The sequence below is a fragment of the Nicotiana attenuata genome, unplaced genomic scaffold (assembly GCF_001879085.1).
Source record: "Nicotiana attenuata strain UT unplaced genomic scaffold, NIATTr2, whole genome shotgun sequence".
Taxonomy (NCBI): domain Eukaryota; kingdom Viridiplantae; phylum Streptophyta; class Magnoliopsida; order Solanales; family Solanaceae; genus Nicotiana; species Nicotiana attenuata.
Window position 1 is genome coordinate 363,280 of NW_017670778.1, and position 11,564 is coordinate 374,843.

The following is an 11,564-nucleotide window of genomic DNA, read 5'->3' on the forward strand; positions in this document are numbered from 1 at the left end:
TCTAAGACAGTCCCCAAAAGGGACACAACATCATCTTTTTCTGCTTCCCGGCCGACCAAACCGGTGGTACCGCCAACAATTGACGAAATCACCCCCGACAATTGCATCATCTAGAAAGACTTTGGTATCGAGAATCCTCCCGATGTCGAAGGACAATGCAAACACGTATCCCGATATATTAGCTTGATAACGAAGCAGCTTACCAAGGAAGTAAATGAGGAATGTCGCTGGGGAGACGAGGTTGAGGTTCAGATCCCGAGCCCAGATGAATACTACCTACAAGGAGGGGTTTTTGATTGTTTACACTAACCCCTTCACACTGGGTCCCCTCGATCCGGTAGTGATAGACTTCTGCAAAATGTACGAAGTCACCCTCGGTCAGATTTACCCTTCCTTTTGGCGTATCGTGATCATGTTGCGGTATTTTCCTGAAAAGGCCGAGGGTTTGGAATACACCCTCAGTCACCTGGTTTGATTGTATCGGCCCCAGTTATTTAGAGGGCTCATCAAGTTGCAACGCCGAACATCGAAGTCCTTCTTCGCCAGCATTAACGAAACCAAATATCGGGGTTGGATGAGCCAGTTTGTTAGAGTAAGAACCTCGGACGTCATTCCCGAGAATAAAATGCCGTTCTCAGAGAGGTGGAACTTTAACCGTAAGTGGAGTTCGTATTTCCTGTTACCTATTCATATTCTGTTCCCATATTCTATAACGTCGTTGCCCTTCATTTGACAGATAAGGCTTGGGCAATGTTGGCAGTGCCCGACCTCGAGGATTGGGTTCAAAAGTTAGCTGCCACTTCTTCCTATGATGAGCGCAAGTGGTATGAATTATTAAAGGGCCAGTGGGAGGCCAAGAACCGTGGTAAGTGCCTTTCAGCAGTTCCAACACTTTCCATATATTGGCAGCATTTTTACTTACTCACGCTTGCTTGTACAGGCCTTGGCGATGCATCCGAGATGAGGCAGGCCCCGCCTGGAGAAAAGACCAAGCCTTCAAACCCGAAGTCCGAGAAGGGCAAGAAAAGAAAGAGGGTCTCGAAACCCGAAGACACTCAAGATAAGAAGACCCCCGCTCGAAGGTTGTGGAAAAGATTTGTTCAAACGGTCGCAGACTCGGCCCAAGACTTCCTGAATGATGAAGAGAATGATGATGAAGGGTCGGCGCTGGTGACTCGAACTAGGAAGCCAGTCGAGGTCGCCAAGCCTTCCAAATTGGACACATCATCCCGTGGTGAGGGTGCCCCGAAGGGAGAAATGGGAAAGGCCCCTGCATCTCCGGAGGTCGAGATTGACCCTCTGCCTTCAAAAACTATATCGGAGGGGGTAGATGCTGAGACCCCCAATTATAATGAGAACGCCCCGAGCAAGGAGCTCGGGGCCGCGATAACGGGTCACTCCTTTCGTTGCTAACTTATTCTGAGGGGGCAATCGAAGAAGCTAATGCTATGCTTAAGCCCGACGCAAATAAGGTTATCGAAGATGGTCCTTTTCAGGGTTGCTATGTTGGGATCGAGGATGCCAACAACTTTAATGATGCATCCTCCCTTTTCAAAGAGGCTCAACGTCTCCTTATCCGGGTAAGGACATGCCCTATCGGTTTCATGCATAGGCCGTTGCAAAGTTTAGAACTGAGTTGAGCCAATGTGAGGCCGAGCTCAAGAAGGTTTCAGGCGAAGAGAAGGCCTTGAGGCTCCTCTGTAGCCAAAGAGAAGAGGAGCATAAGGATCTCCGAACAGCATTGGCTAAAGCTCAAAAAAGCGAGTCCGAGCTAGATGAGCAGGTAACGGTGATTTTAACAATGTTTGGCCTTCTTGGCCCTACTTCAGAGGCTAACACTTCGATATCTCAGCTGCAGCAAAAGCTTGATATGCTTGGGCAGCTCCGAGGCGAGGTAGATCGAGTTCGGGCTGATTGTCATCAGTGGAAGAAGAACATGGATCAACTTGCTGCCGAAAAGGAAGCTGTTACGGCCCAACTGGCCTCGGCTGAAGCTCTGCTCCGAGGCGTTGAAGCGAAGGATTTGGCTCAGGCCAGGAAAAATAAGGGGTTGGAGGCCGAGCTGGCTAAAGCCCGGGCCGAAGCTGCACAGGCTAAGGGTGAAGCTGTACTGGCTAAGGCCGAAGCTGAGAAGACGAATGTTGCGGCTGATAAATCCATTGCTATATACATGAGGGAAGCTGCAGCCATTCAAGCCCGGAGGAAGACTCTCGAAGAAACACATGCCCGAGGGTTCAACCTCGTCGGGGGGATAGCCGAAGCAAAGGCGCGGGAAATCGATGCTAGGTTTCTTGTCTCCTCCGATGACGAGGATATGGTGAGCAGCTCCGGGGACAAGGAAAATGAAGAAGATGCTCCCGAAGGGGAAGAGACTCCTGCAGATAAAGACACTGAAGATGAAGACTACACTCCGGGGGGCGTGGCCCCGAAAATAGATTAGGTTCCCTTTTTGTGCAAGGGCCCCTTGTGGGCGTTGTAATATGTTTTGTAAATTTCCTTAATGAATATAAAGTATCTTTTTGCTCTATCCTTGATTTGTGCTGACTTTTATTTTGTCCCCATTTATGAAAAATTCCGATGATTCAAATACTAAGCTCGAGTATCCGTTTGGACTCGTAATAAGCCCTTAGGCTTTCATTGCTCAAGATCATACCCCTTAGGGTTTTAGATGATCCCCTAGCCGAACTTAAAATCAATTTAATGCGAGCTCGGAGTAATGGGGCCTTTGGTTTCAAGTTGAATGAGAACGGAGTCTCGGACTCCCATAACATTTTGGCCCTATATCTCTTTTAAGCTGGCCCTTAGGCTCTTGTATATCGGCCCTTAGGCTCTTTTTTAGAATTGGCCCTTATGATCTTTTAATTGCGCCGTTTCGGCCTCTAAAATGGTTATATAATGTTTCCCTCATTTCGGCTAAAAGACTTAGTGAAATTTTAGTTATGCCTTAGCATGTGTTTTTGTACCCATTAGGTTTTTCGAAGGCTCGACGTATCAGAACCTTATTAGTCATTTCGTTTGTGTAGACATAATCGAATACCTCTTAAGGGTTTTCTGAAGGCTGGTGTTATCTAAGCCTTTGGATTATTTGAGGGATGATTTATCAAAGCCCTTAGATTTTTCAGGGGCCGAATATATCGAAGCCCCTTATATTTTGCTTTTGTCGGGGGTAGCCTAACTTAACCGGTTTTTAAATGTTTGAAGGCCTTTAATTTTATAGCGAAAATCAGACGTCTCCAAATCGCATTATTTTGGCCGTAGCCTTTATGTGACCGTAGTCTTTGGTATGGCCGTAGCCTTCAGGTTTGTCACTTGAACTTGTATCTCGATAACTTTCCGAACTTGTTCGATAAGTTAGTCCCCGAGTTTATTAGCCTTGGCCTTTGTTTCGAGGGGCTGCCTCTTTGAGGTCTTATGAGTCCGATTTTTGATGACTCGGATATATTGACTATCAGTGACAGTCCCCGGGTATTTCGGGGTGCTTCGGCCCTTGAGCCGCTTCCCGTAGGATTGTAAGTGTAGAGCTCGTACGAGATACAAAGTCTTTTTGATATAACCAGAATGCTTCTTTAAATAGTTGATACATGCGTACATGTTTTGTCGTCGGGGATCGACTATTCTATATGGACACGGTTCATTTGACCGTTTGGCCCATTATAAAGTTCTCCTATCGGGGCCCTCTTAGGCGTGAAATATCTTTCTCAAAAATATAACCTCCGAGGGTGATGCCCCCCAGTATTTGAGGTTCATCGAAAAGATGCCTTGAATACTTGTTGAATGTTCCTTAGGTAGCATATAGGTGTTTCCTCATTAAAAACCTTGCCGGTAAAACCCATTCGGGATAAGTTCCGATCTAAGGGAAAAAGAGTGCAACGCATGCTTTCAAACCCAAGGTGTTCGAGCTGAAAGATGCATCGATGTATCCAATCGAACATCTCAGCAGTAATATCACTTGAGCATTGATATATTCCAATTGTTTGGTAGTTGCTCGCCTTTCATTGTGCTAAGTTTGTAGGATCCTTTCCCTGTGACTCCGAGAACTACGGTCCTTTCCAATTGGGACCTAGCTTCCCTTCGTTTGGGTCTCGAGTGTTAAGAGTGACTTTCCTTAGGACTAAGTCCCCGACTCTGAAATATCGAAAGTTCGTCCTTCTGTTGTAATACCTTTCGATCCTTTATTTTTGCATGGTCATTCGAATTAATGCGGCCTCGCATTTTTTATCTAGTAGTTCGAGAGAAGTGTTCATTGCTTCGTGATTTGAGTCTTCGGTGGCATGCTGAAACCTGGCGCTGGGTTCCCCGACTTCGACTGGAATTAATGCTTCGGACCCATATACCAAGGAAAAAGGGTCTTCCCCGTGCTTGACTTCGACGTCGTTCGATATGCCCATAGCACCTCGGGCAACACTTCTTTCCATTTCCCCTTTGCATCATCTAACCTTTTCTTCAAGTTTCGAATGATGGTTTTGTTTCTGTACTCGACCTGACCATTTGCACTTGGGTGGTAAGGTGCTGATAGGATCCTTTTGATTTTATGGTCCTCAAGGAATTTTGTCACTTTGCTGCCGATGAACTGTTTTCCATTGTCACATGTTATTTCGGCGGGTATCCCGAACCGACACATGATGTGGTCCCGTATGAAGTCGATGACTTCTTTTTCTCTTACCTTCTCGATGGCCTGCGCTTCAACCCATTTTGAAAAGTAGTCAGTCATAAACAAATTAAATCTGGCTTTACCTGGCGTCGTTGGTAGGGGGCCGACGATGTCCATCCCCGATTTCATGAATGGCCACGGGGATAGGACCGAGTGGAGTTGTTCACCGAGTTGATGGATTATTGGTGCAAATCTCTGGCATTTATCACACTTCCGAACGAACTCCTTGGTATCCTTTTCCATGTTATCCCAGTAATACCTTGCTTTGATCACCTTGCGAACCAGAGAGTCTGTACTAGTATGGTTCCAATAGGTGCCCTTATAGATTTCCCATAGTACATAATCAGTGTCCCCGGGTCCTAAACATTCTGCCAGTGGTCCATCGAAGCTTCTTCTGTACAACATTCCATTTTCATCGAGCGAGAATCGAGCTGCTTTTGCTCGAAGTGTTCTTGAGTCTTTTAGGTCCGCAGGGAGCTTCCCATGCTTCAAGTAATCGATGTACTTATTCCTCCAATCCCACGTTAAACTTGTTGAATTAATCTCTGCATGGCCTTCTTCGACCACCATTTTTGATAGCTGGACGATAGCCCCCGGGACGATATCGTCTTCTTCAACCGATGACCCTTAGTTTGCTAGTGCATCGGCCTCGCTATTCTGTTCTCGAGGTACATGGTCCAGTGTCCATTCCTTGAAACGGTGCAATGTCATTTGAAGTTTGTCTAAGTACCTTTGCATTCGATCATCTCAAACCTCGAAGCTTCTGTTTACATTATTTACTACCAAAAGGGAATCACACTTTGCCTCGATGACCTCTGCTCCAAGGCCCTTGGCTAGTTCAAGACCTACAATCATGGCCTCATACTCGGCCTCATTGTTAATTAGTTTAGGAGTTTTGATAGATTACCTAATAACATTGCCATAGGCGGTTTCAAAATGATGCCGAGCCTGGATCCTTTCATATTCGAGGCACCGTCTGTGAAGAGGGTCCAAACCCCCGATGACGTACCCGTTTTTAACAAGAGTTCCTTTTCTCTATCGGGTACGAGGGCCGGTGCGAAGTCGGCCATGAAGTCTGCAAAAATTTGAGACTTGATAGCCGTTCGAGGCTGATATTCGATATCATATCCTCCAAGTTCGATGGCCCATTTGGCCAATCTGCCCGATAATTCGGGCTTATGCAAGACATTTCGAAGCGGGTATGTAGTCAGCACACATATAGGATGACATTAAAAATATGGTTTTAATTTCCTAGATGCGCTTATTAATGCAAGAGCTAACTTTTCCAATTATGGGAACCTGGTTTCAGTGTCTCCTAGGGTCCGACTTACATAATAGACAGGAAATTGTGTACCTTGCTCTTCTCGAACCAACACGCCACTTACCGCTACCTCGGACACGGACAGATACAAGTGGAGTGTTTCATCCCCCTTTGGAGTATGGAGTAGGGGTGGGCTCGAGAGATACCATTTTAATTCTTCCAAGGCACGTTGACACTCCGGAGTCCATGCGAAGTTGTTCTTCTTTTTAAGTAGGGAAAAGAAGTGATGGCTCTGATCTGACGACCTCGAGATAAGTCGACCTAGGGCAGCTACCCGTCCGGTCAGCCATTGCACAGCTTTCACATTGTTCACCACGGTGATTTCCTCAATGGCGTTGATTTTATCGAGGTTGATCTCGATACCTCTGTTAGATACCATGAAGCCCAAGAACTTGCCCGAGCTGACTCCAAAAGCGCATTTCTCGGGGTTCAGCTTCATGTTATACTCTAAGGATGTCGAATGTCACCTGCAAATGGGTCAAATGGTCCTCTGCTCCCAGGGACTTAACTAGCATGTCATAAATATAAACTTCCATGGATTTGCCTATTTGATGTTCGAACATCTTATTAACTCCGCGTTGATATGTGGCTCCTGCATTTTTTAGCCCGAAGGGCATTACATTATAACAATATGTACCGTACTTCGAGATGAATGAAGTTTTTTCCCTTTCCGCTGGGTTCATTTGAATTTGGTTGGACCCGGAGTAGGCATCGAGAAAGGTAAGGATCTCGTGGCCGGCCGTAGCATCGATCAAACGATCGATGTTTGGCAATGGGAAAGAATCTTTAGGGCATGCTTTGTTCAAATCTTTGTAATCTACACACATTCTAAGTTTATTCCCCTTTTTAGGGAATACCACTACGTTAGCTAGCCATTTGGGATATTTTACTTCCCCTATGGACCCTATTTTGAGAAGTTCGATTACCTCTTTTTTGATGAATGCATGCTTTAGCTCGGACTGAGGTCTCCTCTTTTGCTTCATCGATTTAAATCTGGGATCGACACTTAGTCGATGGGTAGTTATATCCAGTGGGATCCCTGTCATATCTAAGTGGGACCAAGCGAAGCAATCAATATTATCGATGAGAAACTGAATGAGTTTTTTCCTGAGTTCGGGGGTTAACCCCGTCCCCAGGTATACCTTTCATTCTGGAAGATGCTCGATCAATATGACCTGTTCGAGTTCTTCGACCATGGATTTCATCGCATTCGATTCCTTAGGGGCACTGAAGGTTCGGGGGATGAGGAAATCTTCTTCTTCGTCCTCAGCCACCTGTTCATCGGACACTTGTCCCTCGGGCTCAACCGAGGGCACGGACTGTGATTGCTATTTGGCCACCTGTTCGTCGTTGGACTTTTTGATGTGGATGGTGTCGATACCGGTGCCAAGTCATGTACTGCAAACATCTCCTTAGCTGCATACTGCTCTCCATATACTGTTTTCACGCCATCCTTCGTTGGGAACTTCATCATCTGATGAAGGGTCGACGGCACTGCCCTCATGCTATGGATCCACGACCTTCCAAGCAAATAATTATACCTCATGTCACCTTCGATGACATGAAATTTGGTGTCTTGTATGGTTTCGGCCACGTTGACTGGGAGGATGATTTCTCCCTTCGTTGTTTCACTTGCCATGTTAAAGCCATTCTAGACCCGAGATGCCTGTATGATTTGATCGAGCAGCCCGAGATGCTCCACGACCCTTGACCTTATTATAATTGATGAACTACCTAGATCCACGAGAACACGTTTAACTTGAACTTTTCTTAAAAGGATAGAAATTACCAGTGCATCGTTGTGAGGTTGAGATAAAGCCTCGATGTCTTCCTCGCTGAATGTAAGGGTGTCCTCAGGCATGTAATCCCGGGTCCGTTTCTCCCTAGTGATGGATACTTTGGTGCGTTTTAATATATGTCCCTGCGGAACATCGACTCCACCGATGATCATGTGAATGACATGTTGAGGTTCTTTAGGTTCATTCTTTCTGCCTGCATCCCTCTCCCTGAAGTGATTCTTAGCCCGATCACTTAGGAATTCTCGAAGGTGACCCTCATTGAATAACCTAGCCACTTCTTCCCTTAGCTGCCTGCAATTCTCCGTTCTATGACCATGCGTGCCATGATACTTGCACATCAAGTTCGGGTTCCTTTGGGAGAGATCGGTCTATATTGGCCTGGGCCACTTAGTATCTTTGATTCTCCCAATAGCTGAGACGATCCCTAATGCATCTATGCTAAAGTTGTATTCTGATAGTCGGGGGACCTCGCCGGGGTCGGCGTGCTTATCTAACCCATTCTTGGTCATGAGTCCCCGAGAACCTTGACCTGGGTCACTTCTTCGATCGCTCCGATAGATGTTGTGGCTCGGGCCATTGTTTCTTCGATCGGCATATGATTGATACCGTTCTTTGTTGAACCTTGATCCCCGGTCTGTTTAGGATGAAGTGAGCCCGAGGGGGCTCCAAACTGGTCGTCCTCGACCCTAATATTTGACTGATAACGATTATGCACATCCGACCATGTCATAGCTGGATATTCAATCAAGTTCTGTTTTAGCTGTTGGGATGAAATCGAGCTTCTTTCATTCAAACCTTGCATAAAGGCCTGAACTGCCCAGTCATCGGAGACCGGTGGTAATTCCATCCTTTCCATCTAAAACCGGGACACGAACTCCCTCAGTATCTCGTCATCCCTTTGTCTTATTTTGAAGACGTTCGATTTTCTTGTGGCCACCTTTATGGCCCCGGCGTGTGCTTTCACGGAGGCGTCTGCCAATATAGCAAATGAATCAATAGAATTAGGAGCTAAGTTATGATACCAGATCATAGCTCCTTTTGATAGTGTTTTCCCAAACTTTTTCAATAATACTGACTCGATTTCATTGTCATTCAAGTCATTTCCTTTGATTCCATAAGTGTACGAAGTAATATCTTCGTTAGGGTCAGTTGTTCCGTTATATTTTGGTATATATCGGGCATGCGAAACTTCTTGGGAATGGGCATTGGAGCCGAACTTGGGGGGAAAGGTTTTTGTATGAACTTTTCCGAGTCCAGTCCTTTCAAAATCGGAGGTGCTCCTGGTATCTGGTCGACCCTTGAATTGTACGTCTCCACCTTTTTGTCATTTTCCTCAATTTTCTTTTCTCCGGACTCGATTCTTTTGGTCAATTCTTTGAGCATTTTCATAATAGCAGGATCAGTCCCCGAGCCATTTGCATCGGGCCTTTCAGGTGCAGGTTCCGTATGCCCGGCGTCCACTGGTTCGGGGGTGTTTGGAGTTCTGTTCTAACTCTGAAGTTGAGCGATGGCGACTTGCTGAGCTTGCAACATCTCGAATATCACTTGGAGGCTGACTCCTCCTTCTTCCATTCCTCGCGTTTCCTGGTCTCTGGCTCGGGCTTCCTTGTGTGCATTCCTTACGGGGTTTGTGCCTGCATCCGTGTTTAGAGCGTTATGTGAACTGATATCAACGGGCTCCAAATTTGGCACCCACTCAGGATTTATGGGTGGTACACCGACCCCTATACTGCTGTTTTCTCCAAGTCCCTCACTGTCATGAGCAGGTGCGTTTTGAGTTCAAGACATATCCAAATCTGAAATCAAAGAATCTTTGACAAGAAAAAGTGTGAAGAATAACGTGTGTTATCAGAAAACTAGCACTAAAATAATAACTATTATCTTTAGCCCCACGGTGGGCGCCAAACTGTTTACCTCGAAAAATGTGAGTGACAATTAAAGATAATTTGTGGTTCTAAAGATATGTGATATATTCTAATACTAGTGATTATACAAGTAATACTAAGCTTAAGTAAGAAGAATTGGTGAACCAAATCAGCGTTGTTGGAGCAATAGGGGCTTCGAGCTTGATTACCCTAGGGGCCTCAAGCTCAGTTAAGAACAATAAAGTATGAACAATAAAGTAAATACAATAAAGCTGAAGAACAATTGCTGAGCACGTTAAACAAGAAAAGCAAAGTAGAATGTTCTATTGCAGTGAATAATATGCCCTTTACATATGACTCGGGTCCACTTTATATAGTAGGAGAAAACCCCCAATATAGTACATTACTCATTGTGGTAAAGAATTCTATTGGTACCGGTGTATAACAACCTAGTACGGACCTGTACCATTTCGTACAAATCTAATCCTTTAATTTATGCCCTGATCCACGTGTCCTTGAGAAATTCCCGCTCTTTCTTGAGTGTCTTCGAGATTGTGCTGCCCTCGATGTAGATCATGCTAGGCCTTCGATCTGCTTCCTCGAGGTGTGTGTCCTTAAGCCGGGTCCGACCTCCACTTCGAGTCGCCCGGAGTCGGACTTATAGCCTAATTTAAGACTTCGAAATCGGGCTCCTTGATTTTGACCGTATACAATTGTTCTTAGTTTGCTATGTCTTTCTTCAATCTTTTAGGGTCCTCATAGATATCCCCATAAATCTTTGTTGACCAAGAGTTAAGCGTAGTAGCAACCTTCTTCACCGTCTGATGTGGAATCCACATAGGATTTCCTTGACATCCCTCTTCCCAAATGCTTCTGACCACATCCAGAAACTCAACATGTTCAGTCAAAAATTTACAAAGTAATGTATTTAAGACTGTTTCCATTGACATTTTCAAGTTGAATAAGAAGATGGGTAAGATTAGAGCAAGCCCATACTAAGTGAGGTACAATATTCTTGCTAAATTGATCAAACCATTCATAAAAATACAGAAAATAGTCCAACCTCTTCTAGATAGTACTAGGAGCACCTTTATTATTACCCCATGAAAAAACATTACGAGTAAAACCTGCATCTTGCATACCGCACTCTGTCATATAAGAAATAAAGCCAAAACTCTTTGCAATTCTATGGGATGTTCCTCCATCTTTCTCCTCATGTTCAACTGTAACATTAAAATCACTCATTATACCCTAAAAACTTATTAATGTAAGCCAGATCATTCAGTTCACCCCATATATCCTTTTGCAATAGAGTTATGCATTTGGCATAAACAATAGTAATATGAAACACTTTAGTAGAATTTATGCGATGAAGTCTGTAGGTAACCTTGTGCGGTATCAGTCACAACCTCAATCTCAAAGTCATTGGACCAAAGAAACCAGACTTTATTATTAATATTAGAGTTATATCCCTGCATCCCAATTTGTCTCGTGTATCCATATAGCTGTTCAGCACTCACAAAAGGTTCTTGTAGTCCCATGAAATTAACCATGTATTGATTCTTGAGTGTCTTGAGTCTTTCATAAGCACTTTGGGATTTAACACTCCTTATATTCCAAAAATTGCAATAGTAATTAGAGACAAGGGATGCTAGATCTGTGTTTCTATTCATATTGGCTTTGTTCTTCTCACTATTAGGCCATCCATTCTTCTTAGAAGAGTGTCTTCTTGGTGATAATTTGTGTGTGTCTGTCACAATTTTTTTGTCTTGATTTAATATCATATCCACATCCTCATCCACCTTAGTATGGTCCCCCTTTGAAGTTTCTAATTCACTATCGAGAGAGAGTTCTTACCAGTTTGAAATTGAGCTTCCGCAGCTTCATCATCTAAATTCTCCTAAGTATGTTGAATAACCGTTTCAAAA